The following is a 21,729-nucleotide window of genomic DNA, read 5'->3' on the forward strand; positions in this document are numbered from 1 at the left end:
ATAATTTAAACTAATGTGTTCTATTGAGATTTGACTACATTAAGTTTAAGTAATAAGTCTATGAATCATGTATGTTTTGATTGCCACTTATAAACTTGTATATGGTTTTTCTTTTATATGCAGTATAAAGTGATGGATATATATACTGTAATGTAGTATTGTATGTCAAGTAGACCATATTGTATATATCATGTATTTTATAGTAATGTACGCTACATCAAAACAGAATATAATTCAATTGTTCACAGGTAAAGAAAGCCATCCACGACACTTTAGGATCTAAGAGGTCAATGGAACAGGTGCATATAATTAAAATAACAATCAGAGACCTATATAATGCAGGGTAAATCATTAGTAGGTAGGGTCTATGAATACAGCAACAGCTAGCCAAAATGCGTTAGACTAATCCTTTCACTTTTATCTATATAGTATGCTGTTTTAAAATGGATTTTGAATAAAGTATATATTTTTTATTATACGCATACTTTTGGGACTATCTATTTTTTCTATATTGTATACAGTCCTGGCCAAAAGTTTTGAGAATGTGTTTAGATCTTTTTGGCAGATGTTACTATGGTATACTGAAGTATAAATACAAGCATTTCATAAGTGTAAAAGGCTTTTATTGACAATTACATTAAGTTTATGCAAAAAGTCAATATTTGCAGTGTTGATCCTTCTTTTTCAAGACCTCTGCAATTCACCCTGGCATGCTGTTAATTAACTTCTGGGCCACATCTTGACTGATGGCCATACATTCATACATATTAATCAATGCTTGGAGTTTGTCAGAATATGTGGGGGAGGGTTGGTTCACCCGCCTCTTTAGGATTGGCCACAAGTTCTCAATGGGATTAAGGTCTGTGGAGTTTCCTGGCCAACGACCCAAAATATTGATATTTTGTTCCCCAAGCCACTTAGTTATTACTTTTGCCTTATGGTAAGGTGCTCCCTCATGCTGGAAAAGGCATTGTTTGTCACCAAACTGTTAATAGATTGGTGGGAGAAGTTGCTCTTGGAGGATGTTTTTGTACCATTCTTTATTCATGGCTGAGTTCTTAGGCAAAATTGTGAGTGAGCCCACTCCCTTGGCTGAGAAGCAAACCCACACATGAATGGTCTCAGGATGCTTTACTGTTGGCAAGACACAGGACTGATTGTAGCATTCACCTTTTCTTCTCTGGAAATGTTTTTTTCTGGATGCCCCAAACAATCGGAAAGGGGAGTCATCAGAGAAAATTACTTTACCCCAGTCCTCAGCAGTCAAATCCCTGTACCTTTTGCAGAATATCAGTCCCTGATGTTTTTCCTGGAGATAAGTGGATTCTTTGCTGCCCTTCTTGACACCAGGCCATCCTCCAAAAGTCTTCACCTCCCTGTTGTTGAGTCATAGGCACAGGGAAAGATATTGCATTTCTTATAACAGAAACACTATATTTTAAAATTGCAAATGGTCCTATAAAAAAGTTTGTTCAAGGTGTGAAACCTGTTTTCAAAAGACTTTCTATTCAGCCCCCACCATTTTTAAAAACTTTTGATGTGTCCAGTCTCCAAATTGAATCAAACGACACCATTTGTTTTTAAGACTTTATCGCATAAACACAATTTAATGAAAATTAAACATTTGTCCATGAGAAGGTAACAAGACTTTAACCAGGAAGAATGCCTGCTGTTTGTAAACACAAAAGAGAAACACAGGTGGAGTCCCATTGTCTAGAAACTATTGTAAATGGAATTACAAACAAATGGACCCTCACTCATATGTTAATGAGACTGCCAGGCTACTCCCATAAGCAAAAGACAATGGCCCAGATTACGAGTTTTGCGTTAGAGGCTGTGTGGTGCTGATGAGCAGTTTTCACTCACCGCTCACTTACATGCAGCGCTGGTATTACAAGTTTTCAGAAACCTGTCATTAAAAGACAAGAATTGAGCGTTGAGCAAAATTTTGCTCATTACCGCACTCCAATACCAGCGCTGCTTAAGTCAGCGGGGAGCTGGTCGTACGTGCTCGTGCACGATTTCCCCATAGGAATCAACGGGGAGAGCCGGCTGAAAAAAAGTCTAACACCTGCCAAAAAGCAGCGTAAAGCTCCGTAACGCAGCCAAATTGATTCCTATGGGGAAATAAAATTTATGTCAACACCTAACACCCTAACATGAACCCCAAGTCTAAACACTAGTGATGTTGCGAATAGTTCGCCGGCGAATAGTTCCTGGTGAACATAGCATGTTTGCGTTCGCCGCGGCGGGCGAACATATGCGATGTTCGATTCACCCCCTATTCGTCATCATTGAGTAATACTTTGACCCTGTACCTCACAGTCAGCAGACACATTCCAGCCAATCAGCAGCAGACCCTCCCTCCCAGACCCTCCTACCTCCTAGACAGCATCCATTTTAGATTCATTTGGAAGCTGCTTTCTTAGTGAGAGGAGGGACAGTGTAGCTGCTGCAGATTTAATAGAGAAATTGATAGCTAGGCTAGTGTATTCAGTGTCCACTACAGTCCTGAAGGACTCATCTGATCTCTGCTGTAAGGACAGCACCCCAAAAAGCCCTTTTTAGGGCTAGGACATCAGTCTGCTTTTTTTTTTTTTCCTATGTAATCTAATTGCAGTTGCCTGCCTGTCCGCGTGTGTTTCAGGCTCACAGCGTATACTGTGCCCACTTGCCCAGTGCCACCACTCATAAAAGGTGTAACAGTAGTGTAGATTTAAAAAAAAAAAAAACACTTTTTTGACTGTGTTAAATAATAGAAGTTTCCTTCACACGTGTGCGTTTCAGTGCCTGCCTGCCAGGGCACAGTGTCACCCCAGTGCAACTCATATCTGGTGTAACAGTAGTGTAGATTAAAAAAAAAAAGCGTCTACTCTGCCAACTTCTGCCAGTGCACAGTGCCACTCATATCTGTTGTCACAGTTGCTTGCACGCATAGTACCACTAATCGAAAAAGTGTTCAGAGGCCACGTACCCCAAACTGGAACAGTTCTGAGGACATAGTTGACTGGCTAACACAGGACACCCAATCTTCTACATCTTCCGCTCGGAACCTTGACGCACCATCCTCCTCCAGCTTATCTTCGGGCACCTCTCAAGTTACCACTCGCCTGCCTGCCGCCACCACCAACACTAGCACCACAGCCGCTTCACTTGATCTGTCAGAGGAGTTATTTACACATCAGTTGGAAGAAATAAGTGATAGTGATGCGCAACCATTATTGCCAGAGGATGTAGATAACAGGGATATGTCTCAGTCAGGCAGCATTACACACATGGACGTACGGTGTGATGATGATGATGTTGTACCCGCTGCTGCTTCCTTTGTTGAGTTGTCAGATACAAGTGAAGCGGTTGATGATGACGATGCATCCATATACACGTCCCCTAATAGGGGACGTAACAGGGATTAAACTGATATGAATAGTACTACTTAACACACCACTCCTATCTGGTGGCACATTAGATTGTACGCGCAGTGCCCCAAATTTGAAGTAGGAGGACCGACCAAGCATCTTTTTCCATCTCCCGGTTCCTAAAATCGATGCCATATACACGTCCCCTGATAGGGGATGTAACAGGGATTAAACTGATAGGAATAGTACTACTTAACACACCTTATAATAATGCAGAGAGAGGCAATGCAGAGAGAGGAGTTTGAAGAAGAGGAGTCAGAGGAGGAAGGTGGCTTTGAGGATGTGGAAGACCAAACACAGCAGGGGTCCCAGGGAGCTTGTTGTCGCACCTTTCGGGGACCCTTGGTGTTGTACGTGGCTGGGTGGAGGAAGAGACCTTCAATGACATCAGTGAGGACAAGGAACGGGACATGGCTAGCTTGTTATCCAACCTTGTGCAAATGGGGAGTTTGCGGTTGTGCAAATGGACTGTTTGCGGTTGTTTGCGGTGTGTTAAAGGGACAGTCTAGGCCAAAACATACTTTCATGATTCAGATAGAGCATGTAATTTTAAACAATTTTCCAATTTACTTTTATCACCAATTTTGCTTTGTTCTCTTGGTATTCTTAGTTGAAAGCTTAATCTAGGAGGTTCATATGCTAATTTCTTAGACCTTGAAGCCCACCTCTTTCAGATTGCCCACCTCTTTCAGATTGCATTTTAACAGTTTTTCACCACTAGAGGGTTTTAGCTCACGTATTTCATTTAGATAACACTGTGCTCGTGCACCAGAAGTTATCTGGAAGCAGGCACTGATTGGCTAGACTGCAAGTCTGTCAAAAGAACTGAAAAAAGGGGCAGTTTGCAGAGGCTTAGATATCATACAAGATAATCACAGAGGTTAAAAGTATATTATTATAAATGTGTTAGTTATGCAAAACTGGGAAATGGGTAATAAAGGGATTATCTATCTTTTAAAACAATAAAAATTCTGGTGTAGACTGTCCCTTTAAACGGGGAGTTTGGTCTGTCACTGTGAAGCGTGCGTAACCCTTACACTACCTGATCGATACAACATCATACCTGATGTTTTAAAGCATGTTATTCCAAACAATTTAGGAATGTTAGGTGATTTATGCCCTTTATGGATTAAAACCAGACTCTGCATCAACTATGTATTTTCCATGGGAGTTTTGGCATGGATCCCCCTCCGGCATGCCACAGTCCAGGTGTTAGTGCCCTTGAAACAACTTTTCCATCACTATTGTGGCCAGAAAGAGTCCCTTTGGGTTTTAAAATTCGCCTGCCTATTTAAAATTCGCCTGCCTATTGAAGTCTATGGCGGTTCGCCCGTTCGCGAACTTTTGCAGAAGTTCGCGTTTGCCGTTTGCGAACCCAAATTTTTATGTTCGCGACATCACTACTAAACACACCTAATCTTACACTTATTAACCCCTAATCTGCCTCCCCCGACATTGCAGACACCTGCATTATATTATTAACCCCTAATCTGCCGCTCCGGACACCGCCACCACCTACATTATACTTATGAACCCCTAATCTGCTGCCCCCAACATTGCAGACACCTACATTATATTTATTAACCCCTAATCTGCAACTCCCAATGTCGCCGCAACCTACCTACATTTATTAACCCCTAATCTGCCGCCGCCACTATATTAAAGTTATTAACCCCTAAACCCAAGTCTAACCCTAACACCCCCTAAATTAAATATAATTACAATAAATCTAAATAAATATTCCTATCATTAAATTAATTATTCCTATTTAAAACTAAATACCTATAAAATAAACCCTTAGCTAGCTACAATATAACTAATAGTTACATTGTAGCTATCTTACGCCTAGATTTAGAGTTCTGCGGCCAAAGGGGTGCGTTAGCTATGCTGGCGTTTTTCTGGCCGCACCTTTTAAATACCGCTGGTATTGAGAGTTCACAGAATGGCTGCGTTAGGCTCCAAAAAAGGAGCGTATAGCATATTTACCGCAACTTCAACTCTCGATACCAGCGGTGCTTACGGACGCGGCCAGCTTCAAAAACGTGCTCGTGCACGATTCCCCCATAGAAAACAATGGGGCTGTTTGAGCTGAAAAAAAACCTAACACCTGCAAAAAAGCAGCGTTCAGCTCCTAACGCAGCCCCATTGTTTGCTATGGGGAAACACTTCCTACGTCTGCACCTAACACTCTAACATGTACCCCGAGTCTAAACACCCCTAACCTTACACTTATTAACCCCTATTCTGCCGCACCCGCTATTGCTGACCCCTGCATATTTTTTTAACCCCTAATCTGCCGCTCCGTAAACCGCCGCTACTTACATTATCCCTATGTACCCCTAATCTGCTGCCCCTAACACCGCCGACCCCTATATTATATTTATTAACCCCTAATCTGCCCCCCACAACGTCGCCTCCACCTGCCTACACTTATTAACCCCTAATCTGCCGAGCGGACCGCACCGCTATTATAATAAAGTTATTAACCCCTAATCCGCCTCACTCCCGCCTCAATAACCCTATAATAAATAGTATTAACCCCTAATCTGTCCTCCCTAACATCGCCGACACCTAACTTCAAACATTAACCCCTAATCTGCTGACTGGAGCTCACCGCTATTCTAATAAATGTATTAACCCCTAAAGCTAAGTCTAACCCTAACACTAACACCCCCCCCCCCTAAGTTAAATATAATTTAAATCTAACTAAATAAATTAACTCTTATTAAATAAATTATTCCTATTTAAAGCTAAATACTTACCTGTAAAATAAATCCTAATATAGCTAGAATATAAATTATAATTATATTATAGCTATTTTAGGATTTATATTTATTTTACAGGCAACTTTGTATTTATTTTAACCAGGTACAATAGCTATTAAATAGTTAAGAACTATTTAATAGCTAAAATAGTTAAAATAATTACAAATTTACCTGTAAAATAAATCCTAACCTAAGTTACAATTAAATCTAACACTACACTATCAATAAATAAATTAAATAAAATACCTACAATTACCTACAATTAAACCTAACACTACACTATCAATAAATTAATTAAATACAAAACCTACAAATAACTACAATTAAATAAACTAACTAAAGTACAAAAAATAAAAAAGAACTAAGTTACAAAAAATAAAAAAATATTTACAAACATCAGAAAAATATTACAACAATTTTAAACTAATTACACCTACTCTAAGCCCCCTAATAAAATAACAAAGCCCCCCAAAATAAAAAAATGCCCTACCCTATTCTAAATTTAAAAAGTTCAAAGCTCTTTTACCTTACCAGCCCTGAACAGGGCCCTTTGCGGGGCATGCCCCAAGAAATTCAGCTCTTTTGCCTGTAAAAAAACACATACAATACCCCCCCCCAACATTACAACCCACCACCCACATACCCCTAATCTAACCCAAACCCCCCTTAAATAAACCTAACACTAAGCCCCTGAAGATCTTCCTACCTTATCTTCACCTCACCGGGTATCACCGATCGGTCCTGGCTCCAAAATCTTCATCCAACCCAAGCGGGGGCTGGCGATCCATAATCCTGCGGCTGAAGAGGTCCAGAAGAGGCTCCAAAGTCTTCATCCTATCCGGGAAGAAGAGGTGATCCAGACCGGCAACCATCTTGACCCAAGCGGCATTTTCTATCTTCATCCGATGAGGAACGGCTCCATCGTGAAGACCTCCAGCGTGGACCAATCTTCTTCCGACGACGTCCAACTGAAGAATGACGGTTCCTTTAAGGGACGTCATCCAAGATGGCGTCCCTCGAATTCTGATTGGCTGATAGGATTCTATCAGCCAATCGGAATTAAGGTAGGAAAATTCTGATTGGCTGATGGAATCAGCCAATCAGAATCAAGTTCAATCCGATTGGCCGATCCGATTGGCCGATCCGATTTGTTGTAATTTTTTTCTAATGTTTGTAAATATTTTTTTATTTTTTGTAACTTAGTTCTTTTTTATTTTTTGTACTTTAGTTAGTTTATTTAATTGTATTTATTTGTAGGAATTGTATTTAATTTATTTATTGATAGTGTAGTGTTAGGTTTAATTGTGATTTATTTTACAGGTAATTTTGTAATTATTTTAACTATTTTAGCTATTAAATAGTTCTTAACTATTTAATAGCTATTGTACCTGGTTAAAATAAATAAAAAGTTACCTGTAAAATAAATATAAATCCTAAAATAGCTATAATATAATTATAATTTATATTGTAGCTATATTAGGGTTTATTTTACAGGTAAGTATTTAGCTTTAAATAGGAATAATTTATTTAATAAGAGTTAATTTATTTCGTTAGAATAAAATCATATTTAATTTAGGGGGGTGTTAGGGTTAGGGTTAGACTTAGCTTTAGGGGTTAATCCATTTATTACAGTAGCGGCGAGATTCGGTCGGCAGATTAGGGGTTAATAATTGAAGTTAGGTGTCGGCGATGTTAGGGAGGGCAGATTAGGGGTTAATACTATTTATTATAGGGTTATTGAGGCGGGAGTGAGGCGGATTAGGGGTTAATAAGTGTATAATGCATTTATACTTTTATATAGCATATCTTCTGTTCAAGAATGTAATCTGCTGCACGGGATCTCTAGTCCAGGTGTTCACCATGTCATTAGATAACCAAAAGGTGTAAGTTCTCAGACACCACAAGGGTTAACACGACACCCTTCCTGATTGGTTACTCACACCTTTATAGAGACCCTGACCAGCAGATACTATTATCTCTGATGAAGCGCATGTGCCCATGCGCGAAACGCGTAAGATAGGAGCTTACCTGTGTCTGATGATAAGCCTGCTCCTAATAAATACTCTATTTCATCTACCTTGAAGACTCTGCATTCTTTTTCCTCTTTTCATATGCATCCGGCAGTAGGAGGATCCGCTGCCAAGCCGAGTCTTCCATTCTGAAGCTGGATATCGCATTCTAACCAAGGTCTTCCGGAGTACTCTCTGTTCCGCTTTCCTGCCACCACCCCACGGACTACAATTCAACTTCCTTACAGGGACCCGTAGAGCCACGCAAGAACCGGAGCGACACGCTCACGACACGCTCACGCATACCAACGCGAGAAGAGATCTCCGCTAGTGAGGTCATCGAGACTCGACACCCATAGACGCCAAAGAACACACTCACAGGAGAACGGACGACCTTGGGATCAACAGGAGGATCTACTCCGGATCGCAGGTACACTCTGTATTCTCCTAAAGTGTTAAGGACATTCAAGGTCTTAGGCTCCATAATCGGGTCCCCTTTATTGTTTTCCACCTTGTTCTACTTTTTTCCTTTGGTGGCAACACACAAGCGGCCTGGGACAGAGACTGTCATCAGTGAGTACCCCTGACTTGGTATATTGTACTACAATACTGCTGAACTTTACTATCTGAAGAGACTTCCCTAATGAGAGTACCACTCATAACTTTTGGCATATAATAAGAACATCCATAGCAATCCACATAAAATCAGCCATTACAGCATACGGATTCAAATTGTGTACTGATCTCATCATTAATTGGACTCTTTACATTAGCACAATATCACTTACTGTGCTGAATCAACTAAAAGTGAAGTAAAGGAACGAACTGATTACGATCTAGCAGAACTTATCTGAATGGGACTTTTCCTATCTAAGTTTGTTTCTTACCAACAGATAGTAAATAGCTCTATCACCGCCAGGCAGGACTGTACATTACATCTGACAAAGTTTTTAACCATTATTTCCTTTATAGGTATTATCACAGTTTATTTCCAACTGCACAAGTTATTATTAATTGAAATGTAATTTTGTAATCCTGCAATTATTTGAAACTTTTGTTATTCCACAATTTGGTATAACCACATTTAAGATCACTTACCCAGGATTTACACTTACACATCCTTAACATCTTAAGCAGCTAACCCGATACACTGCCTTGCTAATTGATTTACACATAGTGAACCAGCTTCAAACCTAGAAACCACATCCTTAGATCCCTCTTTTAGGATCTCTAGCCTCCCCAGTTTCTAGGTAGATAGACCATCTCAGGCTTACTCTTACAATATCATTTACTTATACCTATACACAAGTATATTAACATATACGGACACATTTGCTTACCATTATGGCTGAAACCAACATTCTCACAGGAGTAGTAGACATAGACAGAAGAAAGTTAATAATGAGTACAGCACTTAAAGGTAACTCCATTGGAACAGATGAACCTTTGGAGGGGGATTTAACCAAGATCTTTTCGGATTTAGAGAATAAGAAATACAAAGAAAGCAACCTTTGGTGGGACATAGAGTTCTTAGAACTCTATATTAATGAAAGAAAAGTTCCCAGGGGACTAAGGATGAAAAAGTACCCCTCTTTTGCCTTAAACAATCAGGATTTTATGGATGAATGGAACAACAATTTAACCAACTGCTCCATTATCCTAATGAAACAATTGCTAAAACATAAAAAAGAAGAGAGGAATTCTTTATTAGTACAAATAGAGGAGATAGTAGAATCATTGAAACCATTTGAACAGACAAAGAAATATGTAGATTACAAAACACAATTAGACACTACCATGCAACAATTAGATTCTACACTATCAGAAAGAAAAGTGAGCAAATATCAAAGGGACGTAAAAGATTACGAATTAGACATCGTATACACATGGCAAAAAGATAGACCAAACAGACAAAAGGGTCACTCCACACACAATAACCACAAAAGTAATATTAAAAATAGAAACAAAAACAAAAGAAAGGGCACTTTCAATCACACTTCCAATGCCAAACGAGTCACATTTTCAAGTATTGACACAGACAATACAGAGGGATCACTAACTACAGAGGACACACAAGCACACACCTCCAATGAGGAAACAACCAGTCATGACATCCCAGAAGGTAGACCCAAGCTATCAACACTAGTACAAATACCTATTACTAGTAGTACACCAAAAAAGGACCTACCACTACGCTATCCAAGCAGAATAAAAAAGACAATACAAAAGAAATAGGATCAGTAATTAATTTGTCTAGTATTACTCTCACTAGTCCACAAATTAGTTTACTAAATAAAGGGTTATCTTTCGCACCATCCACTAATTTCGATCTATTTTCCACTATACTTGATATTAATGCTTTGGTTAGAAAAATCACTCTATATAAACATTTTTCACTAATAAGCAACACTATTGACTCACAAGAGAAACACACACTATTAGAAGATACACCTAACAGAGAGGCACACTCTATAGGCCTAAAATTCACTGATCTATGTGATCTCAATACACTAACTTCACTACAAGCAATCACACTTAGAGAAGTCAGCACTTATGACTCTATCCCTAAATTCAAGACTTCCACACATACTAAATCACATTTTTATCCAGTACACAGTAGGAGTGAAGCAATAGAAATGTTTCAGAACCTAGTAGAGCTAGAACTCACTGACTTGCACTACACCACAGAGACTGTATCCACAACAACCACCAATTGCTTGAGTAAACAAAATTTATCTATTAGCGAACAACAAGCATTAAAGTCACTTAGTAATAACAAAGATATAGTGGTCACTCCATCAGACAAGGGTGGTGCGGTAGTAATTCTCAACACTCATGACTACAGAAGAGAAGTATACAGACAACTTAATGATAGAGAGACATATCATAAGCTTACTTATAACCCTACCAACAAGTACAAACAAGAACTCTACAACCTATTAGACTCAGCAGTAGAAGAGGGATTTTTAAATCAAGAAACAGCTGACCATTGCCTAGTGGAGCACCCTACCATTCCTACCTTTCGCATAGTGCCGAAGATACATAAATCATTAGTGGATACACCAGGCAGGCCCATTGTGGCCAGCAGAGGTTCACTATGCGAGAGAATAGGAAATTGGCTAGACAACATACTACAACCAATAGTCAAGTCTTTACCTGGATACATAAGAGACAGCACACATCTTATACAACAAATTCAGACTATCACATGGCAGCAAGACTACACTTGGCTATCAGTAGATGTATCAGCCCTGTACTCCAGTATCCCCCATGAGGAAGGCCTAAAAGCCCTTACACACATGCTAAAGAGACACACCAGTTACCCTGAAGAGTTCATCACATTTCTCGAAGAACTCACTAAATTCCTTCTCACACACAACTACTTTGTCTTCGAGGGCCAGTACTACCTCCAAAAATGCGGCACAGCCATGGGAGCCAAATTTGCCCCTTCTTATGCAAATCTTTATATGGGGTATTTTGAACATTTATACTTGTTTGGGGGTGGGCTGGCCCTCGAGGACAAAGTAGTTGTATATGGTAGATTTATAGATGACCTAATATTCATTTACAAGAAAAACACTGAACTTACTATCCAGGAAATCCTTGATTTCTTTAATAAGAACACACTTAACTTATCATTTACGCATCTAAATGATGATAAGATCATTAACTTCTTAGACCTCACATTAGAGCATAATGATGAAGGAAATATCATCACCAGTACATTTAGAAAACCCCTATCAAGAAATACCATACTTAGAGCTGACTCTTGTCATGCCCCACACATGCAAAAAGGCATTCCCAAGGGCCAATACCTAAGATTACGGAGAAACTGTAGTACCCTCCAATTATATTTCAAACAAGCAAATGAACTCACCAACAGACTCATATCTAGAGGCTATAGAAAAAGTGTGCTACTTAAAATTAAATCTCAAGTAGCAAGGACAGATAGGGCCACACTACTTAACAACAATAACAACAAAAAAACTATAACAGGCATAAATAGTAGAAGTCACAATGACAATTTTACAACCGAAGCGAATATCTGTTTTGTAACTAAATACAGCAATCAATTTTACACTATTAAGAATATCATCAAGAAATATCTACCAGTACTCAACAGTGACATTACTTTGAGAAACAAATTACAGCAACATATAAGATTTGTAGCCAAAAAAGCACCAACAATACGTGACAAGATCACACACAAATTTCATAACAAAATTCTACCAACCACCAACTGGCTAAGTCCCTCTAAAGGTAATTACAGATGTGGTCATGTACCGTGTAAAAGTTGCAAATATACTGAGAAATGCACAATGTTTAGTTCCTCAGAGACACATAAAACATATCCCATAACCAATAGAATGGACTGCACGTCCACCCATGTAATATATTTAATTACATGTACATATTGCCAACAACAATACATAGGGATTACGACACGTTCATTAAAGGACCGCATAAGAGAACACCTCTTATCAATAGAAGAGGAATTACATAGGACACCAGTGGCCAAACATTTTCACACACATGATAACAGACTTGGCTATTTCACATTTAAAGCCATAGAACATATACCTAATAATCCACTAGGGGGTGACAGAAACAAGATGCTATCAAAAAGAGAAGTATACTGGATATTTATGTTACAAACCAGAGCACCACAAGGCATGAATAAAAGATATGATGTCAATCTATACATAGAGTAAACAAGACATATTTGAGCAACATAACACACAAAACTTGTAGACAGGATTAACATCAATATACTATACATATACCATATCAGTCTCTAGGTCCTCCAATAAGATGAATAAAAACATTATTTAATCCCTTAACATTGATATTTACTATAGGGCCTAACCTGCTAGCTCTCACAAGTACATATATAGGCCTTATGGTCACCACAATATAGTACACTACCTCCCTCTCTCTTCCTCATTCCCACCAAAGGTTTGCTTAAATTGTCTATGCTTTATTTATCTAAGCATAACCCACCCCTTCCCAAAATTTATAAAAATATAAAAAAAGAAAAAAGGAAACAAATGATCCAAAGAAAGAATCAAAAAAGAATCTTTCACAAACTGTGTCAAGAGAAAATGTTTTTAACATAACCCATCTATCTGTTTTACTTTGTTACTTTAGCACTGTTAAAATCATCTAGTTATGAACTGTCTAAATACAATCCAGTATTCTATCTCAAGAATGAGACTTAAAAACACATTAGTAAATCAGGATCACTAGTCAGTCCTTTTTATAGTTTCATAACTATTTATGTGAATAATATTATATATAATATCACAATAGGCAGGGGCTCATTCAGATCCCCCCAGCGAATAGAGTGCTAATCTTTAGATACTATCACAATGTCCTAAAAATGTTATTAATTATTTTAATGTACCATCAAGTTTTTTAATTGTTACTGTTTTATAGAGAGCAAAATACAATAATGGTTGTTGTACATAACTATGGCTCTGCAGACAGCCACATAATGCTCTCCCCTAGTTAGTCAAATGTAAGGTCCACCCTAATACAAATTTGGGACCTTATAGAGAGCAATATAATATATTCACCTTGTATGTGGTTATCTTAGTTCACCTTATGACAAGCAGCCAGAGTTCAAACATGTTTCCATAACTAAAAAACAATATAAATATATATATAAAAAAAGGGGAAAATGTTTGTATACAAATACTCATATTCTTACGTATAGCTCTCTCCCATACACACTAAACTACCATCTCAACCAATCTCTTTAACATTTTAAAAGCATTGTATCAGCATCAAATCCAGTTATTGACAAGTTGATTATTGTAAAAATTGTTTGTTTAGGCATAATGCATTTATACTTTTATATAGCATATCTTCTGTTCAAGAATGTAATCTGCTGCACGGGATCTCTAGTCCAGGTGTTCACCATGTCATTAGATAACCAAAAGGTGTAAGTTCTCAGACACCACAAGGGTTAACACGACACCCTTCCTGATTGGTTACTCACACCTTTATAGAGACCCTGACCAGCAGATACTATTATCTCTGATGAAGCGCATGTGCCCATGCGCGAAACGCGTAAGATAGGAGCTTACCTGTGTCTGATGATAAGCCTGCTCCTAATAAATACTCTATTTCATCTACCTTGAAGACTCTGCATTCTTTTTCCTCTTTTCATACGTTAATAAGTGTAGGCAGGTGGAGGCGATGTTGAGGGGGGCAGGTTAGGGGTTAATAAATATAATATAGGGGTCGGCGGTGTTAGGGGCAGCAGATTAGGGGTACATAAGTATAACGTAGGTGGCAGTCGGCAGATTAGGGGTTAAAAAAAAATAATCTAGTGGCGGCGATGTGGGGGGACCTCGGTTTAGGGGTACATAGGTAGTTTATGGGTGTTAGTGTACTTTAGAGCACAGTAGTTAAGAGCTTTATAAACCGGCGTTAGCCCAGAAAGCTCTTAACTACTGACTTTTTTTCTGCGGCTGGAGTTTTGTCGTTAGATTTCTAACGCTCACTTCAGCCACGACTCTAAATACCGGAGTTAGAAAGATCCCATTGAAAAGATAGGATACGCAATTGACGTAAGGGGATCTGTGGTATGGAAAAGTCGCGGCTGGAAAGTGAGCGTTAGATCCTTTCCTGACTGACTCAAAATACCGGCGGTAGCCTAAAACCTGCGTTAGGAGCCTCTAACGCTGGTTTTGATGGCTACCGCCAAACTCTAAATCTAGGCCTTAGGGTTTATGTTTATTTTACAGGCAAGTTTGTATTTATTTTAACTAGGTAGAATAGTTATTAAATAGTTATTAACTATTTAATAACTACCTAGCTAAAATAAATACAAAAGTACCTGTAAAATAAAACCTAACCTAAGTTACACTAACACCTAACACTATACTATAATTAAATAAATTAACTAAATTAAATACAATTACCTAAATTAAATTAGCTAAAGTACAAAAAACACCCACTAAATTACAGAAAATAATAAACAAATTACTGATATTTAAACTAATTACACCTAATCTAATAGCCCTATTAAAATAAAAAAGCCCCCCCCCCCCCGAAAATAAAAATAACCCCTTGCCTAAACTACCAATAGCCCTTAAAAGGGCCTTTTGCGGGGCATTTCCCCAAAGTAATCGGCTCTTTTACCTGTAATAGAAAATACAAACAAGCCCCCCCAACAGTAAAACCCACCACCCACACAAACAACCCCCCAAATAAAATACTATCTAAAAAAACCTAAGCTCCTCATTGCCCTGAAAAGGGCATTTGGATGGGCATTGCCTTTAAAAGGGCAGTTAGCTCTATTGAGCCCAAAGTCCCTAACCTAAAAATAAAACCCACCCAATACACTGTTAAAAAAACCTAACACTAACCCCCTGAAGATCGACTTACCCGGGAGAAGACTTCATCCAAGCCGGGCCGAAGTCCTCAACGAAGCCAGGAGAAGTATTCATCCAAGCCGGGTGAAGTGGTCCTCCAGACAGGCAGAAGTCTTCATCCAGATGGCATCTTCTATATTCATCCATCCGTCCATCTTCAAGGCATCCGACGCGGAGCATCTTCTTTATCCAACGACTAAAGCTGAATGAAGGTACCTTTAAGTGATGTCATCCAAGATGGCGTCCCTTAGATTCTGATTGGCTGATAGAATTCTATCAGTAATATTACTGCAGCACTGGAACTATACTCACATATTTCTGAGCTTATGACCCATTTCAGAGTATAACAGCTCAAATGAATCTCCCTATTTTGAGATAAAGAAGTGGATATGCCTTGATTTTTCACAAAATACAGCTTTTATTCAAAGGTGTTTTAACAGCCACAATGTTTATTTCATAGGGTTTTGTTAAAAAATCATGAAAACCATCCACTTATAAAGACCATGATAACACACAATGTTTATTATTTCAGCGGCTTACTGGCTCCTTTTTTACAAGTCCCCAACCTTTGTGTGACGTCACCTTCGCTCCGACATTCGTTTCACCAAAGAGCACTTGGCTTTTTCAAGGATGACATTTGCTGTCCTTCAGTGCCTTTTTAAAAAAACAGAATCCACTTCTGCGGTATGGAAAAGTCGCGGCTGGAAAGTGAGCGTTAGACCCTTTCCTGACTGACTCAAAATACCGGCGGTAGCCTAAAACCAGCGTTAGGAGCCTCTAACGCTGGTTTTGACGGCTACCGCCGAACTCTAAATCTAGGCTTTAGGGTTTATGTTTATTTTACAGGCAAGTTTGTATTTATTTTAACTAGGTAGAATAGTTATTAAATAGTTATTAACTATTTAATAACTACCTAGCTAAAATAAATACAAAAGTACCTGTAAAATAAAACCTAACCTAAGTTACACTAACGCCTAACACTATACTATAATTAAATAAATTAACTAAATTAAATACAATTACCTAAATTAAATTAGCTAAAGTACAAAAAACACCCACTAAATTACAGAAAATAATAAACAAATTACTGATATTTAAACTAATTACACCTAATCTAATAGCCCTATTAAAATAAAAAAGCCCCCCCCGAAAATAAAAATAACCCCTAGCCTAAACTACCAATAGCCCTTAAAAGGGCCTTTTGTGGGGCATTTCCCCAAAGTAATCGGCTCTTTTACCTGTAAAAGAAAATACAAACAAGCCCCCCAACAGTAAAACCCACCACCCACACAAACAACCCCCCAAATAAAATACTATCTAAAAAAACCTAAGCTCCTCATTGCCCTGAAAAGGGCATTTGGATGGGCATTGCCTTTAAAAGGGCAGTTAGCTCTATTGAGCCCAAAGTCCCTAACATAAAAATAAAACCCACCCAATACACTGTTAAAAAAACCTAACACTAACCCCCTGAAGATCGACTTACCCGGGAGAAGACTTCATCCAAGCCGGGCCGAAGTCCTCAACGAAGCCAGGAGAAGTATTCATCCAAGCCGGGTGAAGTGGTCCTCCAGACAGGCAGAAGTCTTCATCCAGACGGCATCTTCTATATTCATCCATCCGTCCATCTTCAAGGCATCCGACGCGGAGCATCTTCTTTATCCAACAACTAAAGCTGAATGAAGGTACCTTTAAGTGATGTCATCCAAGATGGCGTCCCTTAGATTCTGATTGGCTGATAGAATTCTATCAGTAATATTACTGCAGCACTGGAAATATACTCACATATTTCTGAGCTTATGACCCATCTCAGAGTATAACAGCTCAAATGAATCTCCCTCTTTTGAGATAAAGAAGTGGATATGCCTTGATTTTTCACAAAATACAGCTTTTATTCAAAGGTGTTTTAACAGCCACAATGTTTATTTCATAGGGTTTTGTTAAAAAATCATGAAAACCATCCACTTATAAAGACCATGATAACACACAATGTTTATTATTTCAGCGGCTTACTGGCTCCGTTTTTACAAGTCCCCAACCTTTGTGTGACGTCACCTTCGCTCCGACATTCGTTTCACCAAAGAGCACTTGGCTTTTTCAAGGATGACATTTGCTGTCCTTCAGTGCCTTTTTAAAAAAACAGAATCCACTTCTGATTGGTTATTCAATTGTCCACAAGTTTTTCCATTCACCTAATCAGTATATCTGCATACATGTCATGATGAAACAAAATTGTATATTGCATAAATCTTATCAGACAAACATTAAACATTATACACATTTATTAAATAACAATATATAATCTAGATTTAAAATCATTAGTTTTAAAACTGTTAAGCCTAATGTTTAATATTATATTATAATAGTGTTCTTATAAACTAAAAGAAAGTTTTAAACACCATCCTCAAATGGAACCGAACCTGTGTCCTTCAAAACTAAAATTCTTATGATCCTTTCTATTTATACACTCTTATATCACTAGGCTATATAAGACTAATTGTATTTTGACTGTTCTATATCAATTTATACAATTGTCCAATGTATAAAATGTGGATAATACTTTAATTTATCACAAAATTAAAAACCAACTTCAATAACACTCTCATTATAGAAAACATTTTCATTATAAAAAACAATTTCATTGTTAAAGTTGAAGCTTTCCTAAAAACACCTTTAGGTTTATCCGTTAACTATATTTAGGGCAGATGCTGTTTCAAATATACTATGGAATCCATTATTTAATCAAAATTGAACCAAAAATATTTTAGAAACAATTCTTATTATTTTAGTGTCTATTGAAAATTCTTGTTTAACAGCCCCTGGCAAAGGCTCACTTTTTGTTTGACAGTTTGTTGAGTTGAAATCTCTAGGTAAAGCCGTTTCTCTCTGCACACTTCCGCACACTTCTTTGTCCCTTCTGCATTTTGCATGTCGTTTTGAATGGTAACGATGAATTAAAGAAATGCTGTTCTAAATGCAAAGGCTCTAACTGAGTGACTAACAATCAGAACAAGGAATATATACAGTATCTAGAATTAGACAGTTTTGTTATATTGAGAGCAGTGAAAGAAGAGTTTTGTTCATTTTTAAATGTGAGCACAGTGGGACAGAATCATTATAATGTAGCACCTGTTTTTTATGAGATTCCCACACATTCAGAATGTCCTATTAAGATTTTATATCCCAGTTGCCTGCAACATTTGTCTTTTGAGGGCATCATCTGTTCTACAATGGAATTACAATGAAGGACATAAATTTACCATTTACTTTTTGTTCCTCTGATGACTTTTTACAAACTGCATTCTTTTTGTTTTGTTTTTTTCTTTTATATTTTATTTTGTTGCTGTGAACTGACTGACATAAATTTAGCTGCTGCAAGATTTGTTGTGGTATTAAAAATCAGTTTCTTCCTGCATCAATTTAATTACATTCTTTTGTCACTTAAATTTAAATTCTGTTCTTCAGCCCTTACAGTAATTAAAACACTTTTTCCCTAATGTTTGTGTTCACATTATCTTTTACTGGCAGGGTAGTATACCAAGAAGAAAAAAAAAATCTAAAAAGTTATTGGAAGTAATTTAACCCCTTGCCTCTCAAAGAGAACTGCAAAACAAACAACAGCAATGGTATGCATGCCATACCTTTGTACATAGGGCTCGATTTATTATAGGGCAAGTGGACAAGGTTCGCTGTGATAAACATTGACTGCCCGGCCTCTCAGTGATCGGACAGCGGTACGCTGCTCACAACATCTGCTTGTGTGCAGCCAATCGCATGCAAGAGGGGGCTGTCAATCATCCTGATTGGATGATTGCAATCTGCCACACTTTAGGTGGTGGAGAAGTTAAAGGGACACTGAACTAAAATTATTACTTCTGTGATGCAGAAAGAGCATGCAATTTTATGCAACTTTTTAATTTACTCCTATTATCAAATTTTCTTCATTCTCTTGGCATCTTTATTTGAAAAGCAAGAATGTAAGTTTAGATGCTAGCCCATTTTTGGTGAACAAGCTGGGTTGTTCTTGCTGATTGGTGGATAAATTCACCCACTAATAAACAAGTGCTGTCCAAGGGTCTGAACCAAAAAATGTCTGTCTCCTTAGGTTAGATGCCTTCTTTTTCAAATAAAGATAGCAAGAGAATGAAGAAAATTTTATAAAAGGAGTAAATTAGAAAGTTGCTTAAAATTGCATGCTCTATTTGAATCACGAAAAATTTGAGTTCAGTGTCCCTTTAAGTAGCAGTGGTCATATGGGCTCTAAAGCTGCTATAGCAGCTTGATAGATTGTCTTTAAGACATTAGCACAAGTGATATTTAAAAAACAAAACAAAAAAAACAATGCTTTACATTAATTATTAGATAATGGATGATAAAGATCTTTTTTTTATATAAAATACAAATGTATAATTATCTGTTTTGATTTTTATGAATTCATTTTTAAATGTTTTAAATACATACACTGGTAAAAACATCTTCAGAAAAAAACAAAATAAAGAAACAGTCAACACTGCTGAAGAGGTAGAGGAAAAATATCAATAGTCTTGACACACTGTGTCGCAAGCTAGAAAAAAGAACGTCCACATCCTCCTTGTAGCTCACTAGTGGTTGAGAAATTCACATAGTTGATTTCCACATATTGGTAATCTATACTATAATTGCGTTTGTAACACGTCCGTCGCCAGTTGTGCACGCATCCTCAAAGGAATATTGGCTGCGTGCAGCTAAAAGAATCCACCGGTGGATTCCAAAAACACCTTGCCATTTTCGGAAATCCACCTGGATGCAGCGTAGGGAAACCCAAAGCCAAAAAACAAACAAAAACAAGCAACCGCCCACAAGAAGTAAATAAAAAACACGTAACCTCCCGCACGAAGAATAACAAAAAAAAAAACTAACCTAACCTAAGAATATAGCAAACAACAACATGGAACTAGTAAGTGGGAGTAATAGTCTAGAATAAATTGAAATAGTATGTCCGTAGGGATTTTGTATAGGGTATAATGGAACCTCGATTTTGTATTATATGTGGAATAAAGGTGGTCCCCACAATGCAGTAGAAAATATACAGCTGGGAACAAATATAGATAGTACTGGGTATACTTATCTCAGTTGCACAGAAAAACAAGGATGAAGTGCTTGAGGCATGCTGTTAAATACAATAAATACAATAGCTTGTAGCTTAGAGTGATACCAGGTGAAACGAAGTTGGACAGTATGTGGCTACTAAAATAGGTAATTGCACCCATGTATGTAAAAACTGACTGGGCCAAACCTGTAAGGATCAATATTTTAGAGTCGCTACCCATATAACTCAGCTTTTATATTTTAGCCTCTTCACTTCTCACATGGTGTAGGAGGAAGAGTTAAATACTAATTTACATCTAAGCAAATTAATGGAGTCATATTGTCAGCAATGTGGACATGAATCAATTGCCGTAAGAATGGAGACAAACCCCTAATAAACATTTTAATTAGATTATCAATTTTTGTGAGGGTTGTAGGAACTGAATATGTCCTAATACCAAATAGTTTAGCTACTAATTCCTCACATTAGGGCAAGTCCAGATCAGTGAACATGTATCGGATTCTGGTTCTCAGATTGTGCACCGTAGTTGGATGACAATCTCCTAGATTAATGTTCCATATATGCACTAACTGATATGCACTAACCAAATCAGTGGCTTCAGTAGCATTATAAAATGAATCATATCTTAACTGTGGGGACAATTTAAAAACACAAGCTAATAGTATAATGAGGTATAGGAGTGTATAACGTCACACTAGTAATAGGTAACCTATGTAAGGTAGGCATAGGTTAGTGGTAAGAGGTAGGTATATAACTGCACAGCATCTGTGGAGAATCAGAACACAAGATAGCGAATTTGTAACCGGGCACCCCGTAGTGTACTGCCATCTGTAATAGCAGTGCTAGCCTATACCCCTCCTCTGTAATCGATGAGTTCCAGCCACATAGTTCAAAAACAGGAGAATTAGGTTATAAAGGAGTCACCTCAAACTGGGAGATATATACCAGCAGGAAGAGCCTGGGCAAGTGGATGACCCATGCTGTATTTATAGTCGGTCCTCATGCCTTCCAATAATTTGCCAGGAACTCCCTCTCACCTTTTGCATAGGTCAGGACTGGACGACTTCAGCA

The sequence above is a fragment of the Bombina bombina genome, chromosome 6 (genome assembly GCF_027579735.1).
Source record: "Bombina bombina isolate aBomBom1 chromosome 6, aBomBom1.pri, whole genome shotgun sequence".
Lineage (NCBI taxonomy): Eukaryota > Metazoa > Chordata > Amphibia > Anura > Bombinatoridae > Bombina > Bombina bombina.